The sequence below is a fragment of the Aotus nancymaae genome, unplaced genomic scaffold (genome assembly GCF_030222135.1).
Source record: "Aotus nancymaae isolate 86718 unplaced genomic scaffold, 86718_ANA_hifiasm-v0.15.2.pri h1tg000115l, whole genome shotgun sequence".
Lineage (NCBI taxonomy): Eukaryota > Metazoa > Chordata > Mammalia > Primates > Aotidae > Aotus > Aotus nancymaae.
Window position 1 is genome coordinate 11,844,616 of NW_026988530.1, and position 16,433 is coordinate 11,861,048.

Below are 16,433 nucleotides of genomic sequence, written 5' to 3' on the forward strand. Positions count from 1 at the left end.
TAGGGGCAAGCAGCAGCTGTGGCTTAGATCAGCACCCTTCTGTCTTTTCTGAGCAGTTTTGTTATATCCGAGCGAGTTAAAAGGAATGTGCCACACACTAAGTTCCAAATTATGAGTCCTTTTAATTAGCTGGCGACCAAGCAACAGCTAATGATCAAAGTTCTCTCGGCCCCAAGGAAGGGGCTTGATCATCTCTTATACCTTATTTTAGGTAGGGGAGGGGGTACCTAACTGAAGCAGAATTTTACAGAAGCAGAAAAGGAGGTTAGAGGAAGGGGCTGCCGAAACAGGTGGTTTCCATACAATTCAATCATCAAGGGAAATGGGGGTGATCAGGCTCTTCTCACAGAATGGTCAAAGGGAAACATTTTTCTTATAATAGCAGAGGGGAGGTATGCCAAGCAGGATGCAATACAATGGTTACAAGTATTTAGAACAGTATGCTTCAATGCTTCTAAGTGCAGCATGACCCAGTTATGCACCCAAAGGGGCTGTGGTCAGGAGGGGGAAGCCAGGTTGGAGTTTACAGCTAAGAAGGAGTCAGTGATATTAGTTCAGGGTAAGTTATTGCATTCTCCACTTGTGTTTTGGGGGAGTGAAAGCACTGACTCCTCAATTATAACAAGGGGGTTATAGGGGATCCTGAGATACATGAGTTTAACAGAATTTATGTGCTGCCTTATAAAAGTAAGGAGCCAGTTTAATAGGCAGAGTCCAAAGATTAAGCCTAACAGGAGAAGGAGACGAGGTCCCCCTAGCCCAGTTCCTAAGGTAGTTAACGATGGGCTCCAGTTAAACATGTTTTGGAACCATGTGACATTCTTCTCTCATTCTCATTGGTGTCTATCTAAATTTTCCTGGACCTTTTGGAGGGTGTCTTTTATGACTTCAGAGTTATTAGCGTAAAAACAACAGCTCTCTCCCAATGCTGCACATAAACCTCCTTGGGAGAGGAATACTAAATCTAAGCCTTGGTGATTTTGGAGAACTACCTCAGCTAAGGATTCTACTTGGGCATGTAACATCTTATGGCAGACTGGATGTTTCTTAAATCAGAGTCTACTTGTTGAGTTAGGGAGCTTAGTCCAGTTTCTCCCTGGACCAGGGCTGCAGTGCCAGTGGCCACTGATCCAGCTATGCTGAGACCAGCTAGGATGGACACAATGAGGGGGACACCTCAACAAAACCTGGAGTGTAGCCCCGGAGAAGCGAGGAGGTGTCATCCTTCTGGTCCACTGTACACATAGATCTGGGGAAGCACTTGAACCAACACACATAGGACAGGTCCGGGTTCAGTCCCATTGATGCAGCCGGTGAGGCCTGAACTGCAGGCCAGTCAGGTATTGTTGGATGCATTGTAGGAGACTGAAGTGTTTAAGGTAGTAAGTAGAGACTGGTTACAGGTAGCCTGAAAAGGAGACTTAGACAGTTTATACCCATTGCTAATTAGGCAGGTGGCATTTCCAGCAATGTCCCCTAGCATAAGGGAACAGGGGAGCATCTAGCAGGACAGAGGACCAGAGTTGAGAGGGGCCACAACTCCTACTCCAATATAGTATGGGAGTTTTGCCTTCAGGCACAGCCAGCAATCCTGAGCCAATTGAGGCTGGGTGTTATTAAGGAGGAGACACACTCCATTTAGTATGGACATTAGGCTGGATTGGAGATGCTTGCTTTGGAGCTAGGACTGGCAATGAGACTGTTGAACTAGCTGATTCTGGTAAACTGACCAAGCTGACTTGGTTAGGGTGTAGACGAAACATAGGGTCATCCAGGCAAGTTAGGGGACCGATTGGCTTAGGTGAGCGCAAGGGGACTAGAAGCTTCTTTTGGATGGTGAACATGGATCCAAGGTCAAAACCTGTCATATGCAATCTAAATCCCCAGGACATGCCATAATACCAATGAGCCAAATTGGGGCCATGGATGGTTAAGACAATAGGGTTGCAGTTCCCCTTATAACACCGCCAAGGGCGAGACCCATGAGCAATGTAGAGAGTGGAGGACAGAGTAACACAAGACCAGTAAGGGCAGAAGAATTCATAACTTTGTTGGCATTCAATGTCTTTATGGTCTCTTGGAACATGTAGAAGTCAATTGACTGAAGCCTTTGTTCAGCCTCACCTGATTCTCCACATCCGGAGAACCTGTGTCCAAATCCTTCAGCAAGGTTGAGACCACCAAGAGGAAGACAGAGCTTTTCCTCATGTGTTAAATCCCAACTTGGGGAGGAAGAATTTGGAAACAAAGCACACATATCAAACTTAAGAAAGACCTGATTAGAAGTACCTTCTTCCCAGGAGGTATTTGCGAGCATGTGCCCATTTCTAAAATCAGGAGAAAAGAGTAGATGGGGGCAGAGGGCATGAATTATCTGGGGGCTTCTACCTGACTTCGATGCAACATTAAGAGACCTGAGCCAGGCTGTGAGACCCATGTTTCTTCTGGATGTTTACTGGCCTTCTTGATGCATAAGTAGTGGATCCAAGCAGGAATACCATCAACCTTCAGAGCTGTCGGGGTTGTGAGGAGGACGGTGTGAGGCCCTTTCCAGGCAGGGGTGAGTCCTTCCTTTTGGAACTTTTAGACATACACCAGGTCACCAGGACAGAAGGTGTGGCAGAGCCTAGTCAGATCAGGAACTGGATAAGGGTTTGCTCCCCAAACAAGTGGCTGGATGATATCCTGAATCTGTTGGAGAGAATGTAAGTACTGTAAGAGGTTTGCCAGGGACATTTCTGCCAAAAGGGCATCCTTTAACCTGGTTGGTATAGGAAGTGCCCTTCAATACATGATTTCAAAAGGAGAGAACCTAGCTTTATAGGGAGTGCATCTTACTCTAAGGAGGGCTAAAGGAAGGAGCTTTGCCCAACCCTCACTGGTTTCCAAGATTAATTTTGTAAGAGTACTTTTTAAGGTCCGATTCATGCATTCTACCCGTCCAGAGCTCTGGGGCCAACAGGCACAATGGAGCTTCCATTGAATGTTCAATGCCTTGCTGACTGATTGAGCTATGGATTAAGTGAAGGCTGGCCCATTATCAGACCCTATGGCAAATGGCAGCCCATGTCGAGGGATGATCTCCTTGAGCAAGAATTTAACCACTGTAAAGGCAGTCGCATTTCTGGTGGCAAATGCCTCAGTCCATCCAGAAAAAGTGTCTGCCATCACCAGGAGATACTTATATCCTGCCTGGTGTGGCTTTATTTCAGTGAAGTCTATTTCCCATCTTTCTTCTGAGCTACATCCTCGAAGATGGCAGCCCAGTCCAGGTTTTGGGCCTTGTCTGGCCTTTACCTGTGCACATGCTGTACATTGGGAGGCTGCAAGGTTAGTCAAATCTTGAAGGTGAGAAATTTTAAACTGGCTTCTTAGAAGCTGGTCCAGTTTTATTCCCCCTAGGTAAGTGGAAGAATGGAGGCAACCAACCAAGGCCTTTCCAAGGGTTGGGGCAAGAAAATTCTTGAATCTGGGAGAACCTAGCCTCTGTCCCAGTTTTTACTGGCCTGAAGATCCAATGCTTGTTTTTCTTCTTCAAAAGAGTAGACTGGATGATTGGGTAACTCAGTCTGTGGGAAAGATACAGTGGGTAATAGAGTTAAAGGGGTAACCGGAAGTTGGGCTGCCTCTTGGGCAGCAGAGTCGGTCCTTTGGTTCCCTCAGGCAACAGCTGTATTTTCCTTTTGATGTCCTTTGCAGTGGATTACAGCCACCTGCAGGGGGAGCCAAACGGCCTCAAGTAAGGCCAGGATTTCTTTATTTTTGATCGTTTTTCCAGCGGAGGTGAGAACCCCATGCTCTTGGTAAATAGCTCCATGAAGGTGCACAGTTGCAAAGGCATACCTTCTGTCAGTGTAAATGTTGATGTGTTTATTCTTACACCATCGGAGGGCCTGAGTGAGAGCAATTAACTCAGCCTTTTGCGCTTATGTTTTGACTTGGGCCTTTCCCCAGTATAACTTTTCTACAGAGGGCTGTACTTTTGTTTCCCGAATTGCAGCTGCTATGATTTTTGCCTGTCTCTGTGATGCCTTTTCACCTGCCAAAGCAATCTGTTTCTGTTTTTCTTGTTCTTGATTGTCATAAATTTTTTGGGCTATGTCTAGGAGCGGGAAATGTTCATTCCAACAAATCCCTCAAGATTTTGCAACTTTCTACAAATATCTGGGGCTGCTTGGACCACAAATGCTAAATTAATAGCACTGCTATTTTCGATAGCCACTGGATCAAATGGTGTATACGTTTGATAAGCTTACTGGAGGCACTCTACAAATGCTCCAGGGACTCATCAGGCCCCTGGCCAACTTCCAATATCTTAGACAAATTCATGGGCTTTCGAGTGCCTCCCTTAATACCTGCTAGAAAATACCAGTGAAACTCGCCCAAAGCTCTCCTCCCTCCTGCAGTGTTTGGATCCCAATTTGGCTGAGTAGAGGGGAAAACCTCCTTCAACTGGTTTTGGGCCTCCTCCTCTGGCCTACCTGCTAAGGAGAGAAAAACCTTTCTAGCCTCCCTACGAATGCGGTCCCTTTCCTCAGCGGTAAGGAGGGTTAGAAGAAGCTGCTGGCAGTCATTCCAAGTGGGTCAGTGAGTTTGAAACACAGACTCCACCAGTGCAGTCAGGACCTAGGGTTTCTCAGAAAATGGTGGGTTTTGATGTTTCCAGTGGTACAGGTCAGAAGTAGAAAAGGGAATATAGGCCATAAACGGGCCAGCTTGCCTGCTGCCTGGTGAGGGTGGTGCCTCTCTTGGGGGAAGCAGCGGAGCAACCTCCTCTGCCTGGGGCCACAACCTAGAGGCTATGGGCTAAGGATCTGTGGAAGCTGGCTGTTCAGGGGATGGTAGTGGAGGAGAGGCCACAGGGGACAAAGCTGAAGAGACAGAAGGGGATTCAAAGGGAGGTGAAGGTGAGGGCATGGAGGATTATAAGGTGGAGGCAATGGAAGAGAACTGTCTGCCTCTTCTGAAGTGGGCAACACAGAAGGAAGGGAGGGAACCGAGGGTTTGGGCAAAGGAGAGATTTGGCTTAGAAGGACCCTGGATGAGGGATTGTAAGCAGTGCAGGATTGTAGCCAAGGTGGGGGATTCTGGACTAAGCCCAGCCATTGATCAATATTGGGAAACTGATCAGGGTTCCCAGATGTTCTGATAACATCTTCCCATGCTGCCTGTACCGTTTTAGAATCCAGTGACCCGGCTGGGGGCCATCCCATTCCAAACTTTGGCCATTCCACTTCACAGAGGGTTTGGAGCCTGCCTTTTGTAAGGTGGACTCCGTACTCTCCTGAAAAGCTCAAGATAAAATTATTCAATATGCACTGGAGGGGTGTAGAGGGTCGAGAAGAGGCAGAACCCATTATGGGATATACTGAGGGATACAAGTTTTTCATGGAACAACACTTAACCTCCTTCTGACAGCAACAAATGAGGGAGATGAGGCACTGAGGTAGATAAATGATTGTAGTTATTTAAAAAGACAGACAAGGGCAGGGGAATCCCGTATTGGGAACTCTCAGATGCCCTCCTGGCCGCTCCCCTTACGGGGACATCGGTGCCTCTTGACACAGACAGTTCGGTATAAACCCCCGACTCAGATCAGAACTATTCCAACTCAGCGGAACTAGCCTGATGCTGGCGTTAGGCCATATGAGGTCACCACAGCACCACAGTTGGGGCCCACTCAGACTCTGTAGCTTTCTCCGTGCAGCCACAAACTGGATCATTAGACACAAGCCTCTGAGGTCCCCATGCATACACATTATTACAGTCTTTTTACACTTTGTAAACAGTTTAAACCCTGAAGAACATTTTTTTTGTCTTCATTGTAAATATTAAATATTAAACAGATACCAAGGACTCCATCCTCCAGCGTCGTGCAGTAGCGACAGAGTCCAGAGGATGTTCATCAGGGCTGAATCCTTCTAAATCAGACAGAAGGGCAGAACCAGGGACCCTGGACACCCAGAGTCAAAAAAACAGACAGAACCAGGAACTCTAGACCCCCAGAGTTCAAAAAGAGAACAGAATCAGGAACCCTGGACAACGAAAGTTCAAAAACCAGAACGAGGGACTCTTCCAGAGTCCAAAAAGCAGAACCAGGGACTCTTCCAGAGTCCAAAAACCAGAACCAGGACCAGGGATTCTGGGGCACCCAGAGCCCAAGGTCACAGAAATCACCGTAGTCAATTCTGGCCTCCCAATAATTGGATGATCCCTGTAACTTCCAGAAATAACCAGATCAGGCCTGACTTACCTTCTCTGCAGAGCAGAACCAGGGACTCTGAAGAGTAATTTGGTGGAGCGTGCTGGGAGTTGATCTGCTGTCCTCTGGCAAGGGGTGGTGTTTGGGGCCCTGGAATGTCACATGGGACACCTCCCCTATAGTCCACCTCCCAGCTCAGAGGAGCCCAGAACGAGGCTGGTCTGCACCCAGTGGCAAAAAAGAATAATAGGAATTATCTTGCTAGGGCCTCCAAATTAGTTAAAAGGAATGTGCCACACACTAAGTTCCAAATTAAGAGTCCTTTTAATGAGCTGGCGACTGAGAGATGGCTAATGCTCAAAGTTCTCTCGCCCTAAGGAAGGGGCTTGATTATCTTTTATATGTTATTTTCAGTAGGGGAGGGGATACCTAACTGAAGCAGAATTTTACAGAAGCAGAAAAGCAGGTTAGAGGAAGGGGCTGTGGGCACAGGTGGTTTCTGTACAATTCAACAATCAAAGGAAATGGGGTTGATCAGGCTCTTCTCACACAATGATCAAAGGGAAATATTTTTCTTATAAAAGAAGGGAAAAAGTATGCCAAACAGGATGTGGTTACAGTGGTTACAAGCATTAAGAACAGTATGCTTCATGCTTCTAAGTGCAGCATGACCCAGTTATGCACCCAAAGGGGCTGTAATCAGGAGGGGGAAGCCAGGTTAGAGTTTACAGCTACGATGGAGTCAGTGATGTTAGCCCAGGATAGGTTATTACAGTTTCATTGTGTGCTTTCTTCTTAAATCAGGGCCTATCAAGGAAGGGCAGCCTAACTCCTACTGGTTCATTGGATGACAAGTTTTTTTTTTTTTTTTTTGTGATGGAGTCTGAATGCAGTGGCCCGATCTCGGCTCACTGCAACCTCCAACTCCTGGATTCAAGCAATTCTCCTGTCTCAGTCTCCCAAGTAGTTTGGATTACAGGCGCCCACCACCACTCACAGCTAATTTTTATATTTTTAGTTGAGACGGGATTTCAATGTGTTGGCCAGGCTGGTCTCAAACTCCTGACCTCAAATGATCTGCCCCTTGGCCTATCAAAGTGCTCGGATTACAAGCCTGAACTACAGTGTCTGGCCAAGATTGCAGATAATTCAGCGAAAGTTGCTGAAGGGGAGGTATGTGAGGAAACAATTTCTTTTTTTTCTTTCTTTTTTTTTTTCTTTTGAGACAGAGTCTCACTCTATGGCCCAGGCTGGAGTGCAGTGGTGTGAACTCGGCCCACTGCAGCCTCCACTTCCCAGGTTCAAGCAATTCTTTTGCCTCAGCCTCTTGAGTATCTGGGATTACAGGTGTGCACCAGCACACCAGCTAATTTTTGTATTTTTAGTAGAGATGGGGTTTCACCGTGCTAACCATGATAGTCTCCATCTCTTGACCTCGTGATCCACCCACCTCGACCTCACAAAGTGCTGGTTTTACAGGCGTGAGCCACTGCACCCAGCTGGAAACTCTTTCAAGCAGCTCAGATAGTCTAGCCATGAGTGATAGATACATGGCAGCTAAACTTGGAAGCATCTGGTAAGGAACAGAGGGTCAGGGATGGGGCGTAGTGAGGAAAAAATAACTAGCTCTTTGGAAGGGCAGTCATGTGTTTAGCGATGAACTTACCCATTGTATGTATCTCTTCAGAATCATTTCTTAGAGCTTTATCTCATTCCCATAATTTTTTCCATCCATTTGCAAAACATCTCATATAATAACAGTCACAGCCTGATATGTCCTTTCACAATCAGTATTTGGCTACAAAGGAAAAGCTGTTGAGATTTCATCTGGAGCTTTTATTTCCTTCAATGAACAGAGCTGTTCATAGTATAATGGGTGTAATTATTTCTGAAACCAAAAAAGACTAATGCTTGAGGAAATGCATCATAACTTAGCCTCCTCTTCTGAAAATACATTATTGTACTTTTTAAGGAATAGTTATGTAGATTAGACAAGGTCGATATTGGCTGTCTTCCAGTTGCCTTTCATTTTTACTTGTTTACATGAGTATCATTTTTTTTTTTTATGTTTTCAGATGGCATTTATTGATAGTATTCTGAAACAATAGAAGGGTCTGATCCATGCTTCACAATATGGGCTTGGTATCATAATACTACTTTGTTTAAGAGCTCAGGGACTTTGGACATTTTTCCAGTGGAAAAAATGGTGTTCCCAGAATTGAAATTCAGTGGAGGCAACATGCAAGGATGATTACATGATTACAGCATTTCCCGAAACTGATCTCAGTCATTTAGAAATGTAAATTGTGAGCCTTTATTTGATTGAATCATTAGTTGATTAATTCACAGGAATTGGTTTAGGATTTTTGAATATTTTGGACAAGTTTCCTGCTAAGATATTCAACTTCTAAAGTTGTATCAATTTATATCCTACATTGGTTGGATCATCCATATTGGCAACTGTAGATCATAGAAGTCCTTTGTATCCCTGAAGAAAACCTGCTAAGAAATTATGTTCAACCCAGAAACCAAAAGTAAATGTTCATTTACTCTGTGTCAGATTTAGTACCTAAGAACTACATAGGGCTTCTAAATGAAGAACTTATTCCATTATCCAATTCTTACTTCTTTATACAGTGATGGTGTATTACTTGTTTTACACCATAGTTTATAAAACAAAGGACCAAAAATCTTAAATTGTGTTCTATACCAAATGAAGATACATGTTCCATAAAATAATAAATACTATGTAAAGGTCTATGTTTTTAATTCGTAAGGTAAAATCAAGATTAGTATATAATACTTGATTAGCTTCATATCACATTAGCCTACACTGGTGGACAAGAAGGCAAATTGTATCTATTTTCCATGTCCTTATGTGGTATTAAATTGTAAATCAAATAGATGTAGCAGGAAACTAATCAGATTCATTTCGAAGGTGTTCAGTGACTTAAGAAACAATATTCTTCACAAGCCGACCCTGACTTTCAGGAAGTGAAATGAAAATGGCAGAATTTATCTGAAGCTCCACAATCTAGAAACAGAACCATTGCTCTTTTGACAGGTGCCATCTCAGTGGAATCACTGGAAAGTCCAGATTGCCTGGCGCACTGGTAAGCAGTGATTGGGGGTCAGGTCAGAGTCAGGGTCAGCTCGTGAAAAGTTGTTAAACAACATGTTGAATGTGAAATGTCAGCCCTCACTCTAAACTCTGCCTGTTCCGAGCATCGAGTGAAGACTTTGTCAGGTGTTCTCGTGGCCGTCTGATTTTTGGTAGTCTATGGAAGAAGAGAGTTTGAAAGTTGTTTCATATTGTTAAAGATTTTCCACCCATTTCCTTCCTGAAATTCCAAGATTGTTTATGGAGGGTATCTTTAATAAAGCTGGATATAGTTTGGCTTTCAAAAATATAAAAGAAACCATGTTCTTATCTCAAGCCTTGTTAATCTATCACAGTAAGAAGTATTATGAAGATTGAATAAACTCTGGACGTATATAGAAAGTCATACTTTTATCAGGAAGTCTCTACTGGCTAGAGAAGTGACTCTCAGTCTTGGCTGTGCATGAGAATTACTTCACACTCATTTAAAAAGTGGAGTTGCAGGACTCCACATTTGGGTCTCCTTCCACACTCTCATGGAAGCCTGTCTTCCCCTCCTAAACTCCATCTCTCTCTCTATTCCCTTCCACTCAGTGTGGAAGCTGCTTTCTTTCCTGAATTCCATCTTTCTGGATTCTCTCACTCAGTGTGAGAGGAGCTTTCCTTTTCTGGTTTTCCCTGTCTGGGAACCCTTCTCAGTCAGTATGAGCGGCTTTTCTTTTTCTCACTCAGTGTGAGAGTTAGCTGTTTCTCTCTCCTTCTGTTTCTCTATCTCTTTAAATAAATCACTTTCTACAAACAAACAAACAAAAAAGTGGAGTTGCCTAGGCTTGATCCCTGAATGTTTGATTTAATTAATCTGGGGCAGAATCTGGGCACTTGGTATGTGTGCTTATGCTTGTTTTGTTTTTGCTGTGTGCGTGTGTGTGTCTTTTACTTTTTAAAAATATTGCAGTAAAATATATAATATTTACCATTTTAACCATTTTTAGGAATATAGTTCAGTGCCATTAGGTACATTCACATTGTTTTGCACTCAATTATCATCTCCAGAACCCTTTTCATTTTCCCATTAATGGCTGTCTTCAGTTATTGGATATGAACTGAAATTCTACATGCATGAGGCAGTAACTTCCATTTTCCCTCCCCTAGCACTTGACGACCCCCATGATGCTTTCTGTTTCTTTGAATTTGACTTTTCCAGGCATCTCCTGTAAGTGGAATCATACAATCTGGTGTCCTTTTGTGATTCGCTTATCTCACTTAGTGTAATGTCTTCAAGGCTCAACCATGTTGTGGCATATGACAGAATTTCCCACCTTTTTAAGCCGAGTAATATTTCATTGTATGTATATCCCATGTTTTGTTTCTCTGTTTATCTATTCATAGACACGTATGTTATGTCCAGCTTTTGGCTATTGTTAGTAATGCTTCTATGAACGTGTGTAAGTATGCTTGGGTCTCTGCTTTCAGTTTTCTTGGTTATGTACCTGGGAATGGAATTGCTGGATCATATGGTAATTGCATTTATTTGGGAAACCACCATATTGTTCTCGACAGCAACTGCATAGTTTTATATTTCCATTGGCAATGCATATTGTTCCAATTTTTCCACATCCTTATCAACATTTTTTTATTAAAATCTATCCTCATGTTGTGAATATGATTGGGTTTTAAACTCCAATTGTTGTTTTATGCAGGTACAGTAGAGAATCATAAGGTGCTAGCAATGGCTTATCAAAATAATTCCTTTTTGTCATTTCATTTGGTGATACTGAGAATTTTCTGTTGGAAGAGCTCTTCTTTTGAAAATAGCCTAGATTGTTAGAGCATTTTAACTAACCTATTCACTTTTTCAGACCTGGTGCCAGAAGCAGGTACCAAAGGGCTTTGAGAATGAATTGAGGGAAACAAGGAAACCCCCAAAGAAAAATCATTGCCTCCGTTGAACAAACACCACTTATATGCCAAGTATTTTATAGAAGACACTTACACTACCTTCAAAAGTAGATACAAAGCTAGTAAGTGGCGTAGCAGAGGTTTGGAATTTTTTATTGGTGGTTTTGAAGAACATTTACTTTTTTATTTTGAAATGCTGATTTATAATCAGTTTACCCGGTTCATTTCTCAAATGAGTCTACACCCTTTTAATAAGAAGACATGGTGAGAATGGCAGGGGTGAACAAAGGCAGCGAAAGGGTCAGTCATTTGGCAAATGTGGAATCATATTTGGAATTGTTCCACAACAAAGGATATAAGGTGTTTGTAACTTGTATTCTAATATTTAGAATCTAGAAATATAGTTTTTTAAGCAGACTGCCTCCAATATCTGATCTTTGTAAATGATCTTTGGATAAATTGAGCATTCATCTAATAATACATCACTTAATATCTAGATTTTAGAGCCTAATTTTCTGATTCTAATGAATATTCTACACCAAATCTTGTAAAAATCCTTTCTCAGGTCAAAATACATCTATTTTCACTGCTCCTCAAACTGACTAATGGTCCGTGTAAAAATGAAGTGATATAATCTGGGTTTATATTTCAGAATCCTGATTGAGAACCCAGTGACATTAGTGTGTTTCTTTGCTTTCACATGAACCCTTTCAAAGTTCCACATTTAATCAACTTATACTTCACTTCCAGCTTTTAGACAGTGTACTTTGTTTTGTGAAGAAGCTAATATCCTAAAGAATTTGAAATTTGCTAATATTGTACCCAGTTTACTTATATTTTATAATTCAGTTTTGAATCTTTTTTACTAGTAAGAAGGGAAATAACTCAAAGACAATAAAAATCTCAAAGATGTTCGAACCCAGGAGGTGGAGGTTGCAGTAAAGAGATGACGCCATTGCATTCCAGCCTGGGTGACAAGAGTGAAATTCTGTCTTAACAAAAAGGAAAGGAAAATAAAACTTTCCTTGAAATGCATTGGAATATCCTGTGCTTCTATCTTTGCATACCTGATTATATCCATAAGTTTAGGATTTAATTTTGTTATGAAAAGTTAACAAATTATATTTTCAGTTTAACAGATTATTCAGTTAACAAATTATATTTTTATGATTCAACCACCGGTAATTCTTAAAAGTAAACAAAAACTTTTACATAAATACCTCTCCCCAACCTATGTATCTATCATTATTTATCCATATGCCATAATGATTATTGTGTAATTAATTGTGCCAAAATTACAAGGATAAATAAATGAATTAATGAAGAATAAATAAAAATATAATGACTGCTCAATTCTTCAATCCCAGTTGTATTGAGATTGCATCTAATTGGAGCCTTCCACTTAATCAGAAATGAATTAATATGGCCTTAGATTTAGAAACTTATAAAATTATCTTCACTAAAACAAGTTTCTCTCTATTACGTATTTTCCTCCATGGAACTGTTCTTTTATAATTTATGTAGTGGCTGAAAATACCTTTTTCTAAGACATTTGTTATGGAAGGAAATAGTATTTCCTGAGCTGTTGAAGTTTCTAGGTATGTTCAGTTTTATACAGTTGTCAAGATCTTCCAGTTTTCCTATCATCTGTATAACAAAATGCTATGTAATAATACATATTAGGCATGTCTGGTTTTCTCTTATTTTAAAACATTATAAACATTTTAAAACATTATAAAATCATGTATATAATGCTTTCACTATTTAAAGATACCACACACTACTTTGTTTTTTTCCTTTTGTATATCTGTAAGTTGCCTAATAAACTTGTATGTAAACTCTAGACTAATGCTTGCTTATGTGATCTTATATGTCTAAAAATATGATGAATTGAATATATTTACTTCTATTAGTGAATAAGAGATTTTTTAGACAATATAATCAATATATAATTATTTCAGGAAATTGTCTCTTACATGCTTTAAGATAATGTCTAGTATTTTTATACACTTCCTATAACTTTCTAAAGGAAATCATATATATGGAGCTCAGGAATAGTTCTACTTAACATGAGATTACAGATGCACATCACTGCACCCAGCTAAATTTTGTGTTATGTAGAGATGGTCTTTTGCCATTTTGACCAGGCTAGTCTCGAACTCCTGACCTCAAGTTATCCGCTGGCCTGGCCTCCCAATGTGCTGGGATTACAGGGGTGAGCCATTGCGCTAGGCCTACTTATTTTCTACTACCACTTAGCCTTCTCATTTAGTTTCAATTATTACAGAAGAGTAAAGATTGTGGAAACTTCAGTAAGAACAAATATTAACATCCCTATGGAAATATCATTGTCTGACTGCCAAAGTTAGAATCTAAATTTTTATAGTGTCTTAAGTTTAGGTCTGTAATGTTAAATGAGTTGGCAAGCTTCATAAACCAAGCAATGCAATAATTCCAACATAACCCATAAATTCATATTATGCATTTTTCTTGGTGGCTTATCTTAGGAAATTCATACAATTATTTAAAAGTCATAGTTTGGCTTTTGAAAAAGATAAAAGTTTATGACTAGTTATCAATCAATATGAACTTACATGTTTTGCTTCATAGAGTTGTTAGAATACATCTTCAGTCAAAAGGAAAATAGTACCTTTCCTGATTTTTTAATCTTTAACTTTCTACTTAGTATAACTTCTCTCTATTCAAATTATTTTTAGAGTTGCCTTACTTTTAAAATACTCATTAGATATTACAGGCAGTTACGTTTATGACAAGATGTTATCTATCAAATTCCAGCTCTGCTCTCCTTATGAAGATGCCTCTTCTGACTGTGAATACATTCTCTTTTAAGTCCACTATACTTAGCTTCAGGAATGCCTGCTTTAGAATTTACCTGGTCTTTGTTTTGTGAGAGTTAATGTGCCTTCTTGACTGAGATCATGAGCTCATCAAATTCCCAGCACATAGTTATACCTATATGTCCCCTGCAGTGTCCTGCACCGTTGTAGATACATATCATACACTGTTTACTAGAGTCACATTTAGACATTTCTCTTTGCTCATTTTGTTTCTCTGTTTCTGAGTCTTTGCTTCTGGCTCCCCACAACTTTTTTGTTACTTATAGTTTTAATGATCAGCCTTCCTCTTAACACTATTGTTTATTTCATGCTCATTATGTACAGCTATCTTACAATAATTTGAGTTTTAAAAATAAATACATAAGAATCTCAGAAAAAAGCAGTGTGCGGTGGCTCATGCCTGTAATCCCAGCACTTTGGGAGGCCGAAGTGGGTGGATCATGAGGTCCAGAGTTCAAGACCAGTCTGGCCAACATAATGAAACCCATCTCTACTAAAAATACAAAAAGTTAGCCGAGTGTGGTGGCAGGTACCTATAATCCCAGATACTCAGGAGGCTGAGGCAGGAGAATTACTTGAACCTGGGTGGTGGAGGTTGCAGTAAGCCAAGATTGCACCACTGCACTCCAGCGTGGGTGACATAGTGAGACTTTGTCTCAAAAAAAAAAAAAGAAAAAAGAAGGATATCTGAAAGAAAATAAAGATAATAAAGGAACAGAACAAATATGTGAAACAATAATGATATAATTTTTCAAAATTTGTGTCAGATACCAAGCACATATCCAAGATCTTAGAGAACATAAAGAAGAATAAATGCAAAAGAAAACCACCCACATCTAGGCGTAGTATTTTCAAGCTGCAGAAAATAAAAGCAAAACAAAACAAAACTCAAAAGAAGCTGGGCAGGAAGAGGGGAACACATTACCTGAAGAGAGTCAAACACAAGAGTCACATTGGCTTTGCCTCAGAAACCATGAAAACAAAAAGAGTGAGTCAAAAAATCAACATGCTAAAAGGGGGGAAAAACGAGTTAGAAATACAAACCCTGATGTACCTTGGTAAGTTTTACTTCAAAAATGAAAGAGAAATAAAGAGTTACCCATACAATAAAGATCAAGGGAATTTGTTGCCAGTAGACATATATGCCTTGCAAGAAATATTGAAAGAAATTCTTTAGAGACAAGGAAAATTATATAATTTAGAAATTGAGATCTACATAGAAAAGGAAGGCTACTGAGAAAAGAACAAGGGAGGATAAAATGAATACTATTTCCTTTTAATTTTAATGTGTTTAATAGATTTTAATTGGTTCAAAATTATAATAGCAACAATGTATTCAAGTAGATATGCTTATATATCTGTGCTTATTTATGCTTATGTATAGGTGAAGTGAATAACAACAAAGGTATGGAAAGAAAGAATTATGAATATTTTATTATAAGATACTTGCACTACCTATAAAGTGGTAAAGAATTATTTAAAAATGGATATGGATTAGTTACAAATATGTGACACAAACTCTAGAAAAACTACTTAAAATAGTATAATTTAAGTAGTAGAAGCTACTTAAAACAGAAGTATAATAAATATTCTATGAAAGGAGAAAACTTGAATCATAAAAAAATGCTCAAAAGGCAAAAAAGAAAGAAAATGGAAACAAAGAACAAAGCTAACAAATGGAAAACAGTAACACATATGGTACATGTTATTCCAACTATGTCAATAAATACTTCAAATACCATTAGTCTAAATGCACTAACTGAAAGACAGAAATTCTCACAGTGGGTCAAATAAGAGACACAACTAGATGTTTAAAAGGAACCCAATTTAAATTTAAAGCTACATATAAATTAAAAATGAATGGATAGAGAAAGATATACCATGCTCACGCTGATAAAAAATAATCAGCAGTAGCTGTATTAATTTCAGAAAATGTAGACATGAGAACACAAAAAATCATCAGGGACAAAGAGGGACATTATATAATGATTTTCCAAAAAGATCATCTTTAATTTGCATACGCCTAAGAAAATAACAGCAAAATATGTGAGGCAGCCCTGAGGGAACTGCAAGGAAAAATAGAAGAATTCACTATCATACTGTATACAACATACCTCTGTTAGAAATGCACAGATCCAACAGGCAGGAAATCAGGCATAGTTGAACTCACAGCGCCATCAATCAAATGGATAAAATTGACATCAATAGACTGCTTAATCCAACAACAGCAGAGTAAACATCCTTTTCGACCTCACATGGAACTTTTGTCAATATAGGCTACATGCTGTGGCATAAAACACACTTGAACAAATGTAAAGTAATAAAAATCATACAACAGCTGCTGACTGACCACAATGGTATTAAAGTTGAAAGC

General features: G+C 40.0%; 1 protein-coding gene and 1 long non-coding RNA gene across 3 annotated transcripts in view; one reads left to right on the forward strand and one right to left on the reverse strand.

Moving 5' to 3' along the window:
- SPOCK3 (SPARC (osteonectin), cwcv and kazal like domains proteoglycan 3) overlaps positions 1–16,433 on the forward strand; it is a 577,835-nt gene that overhangs the window by 192,200 nt on the left and 369,202 nt on the right. The window lies entirely within an intron of this gene.
- LOC110568953 (uncharacterized) lies at positions 103–6,619 on the reverse strand. The gene is made up of 2 exons (XR_002479101.2): positions 6,254–6,619; positions 103–2,691 (listed from the first exon to the last, which is right to left on the reverse strand). It is a non-coding gene; the product is annotated as an uncharacterized LOC110568953 (long non-coding RNA).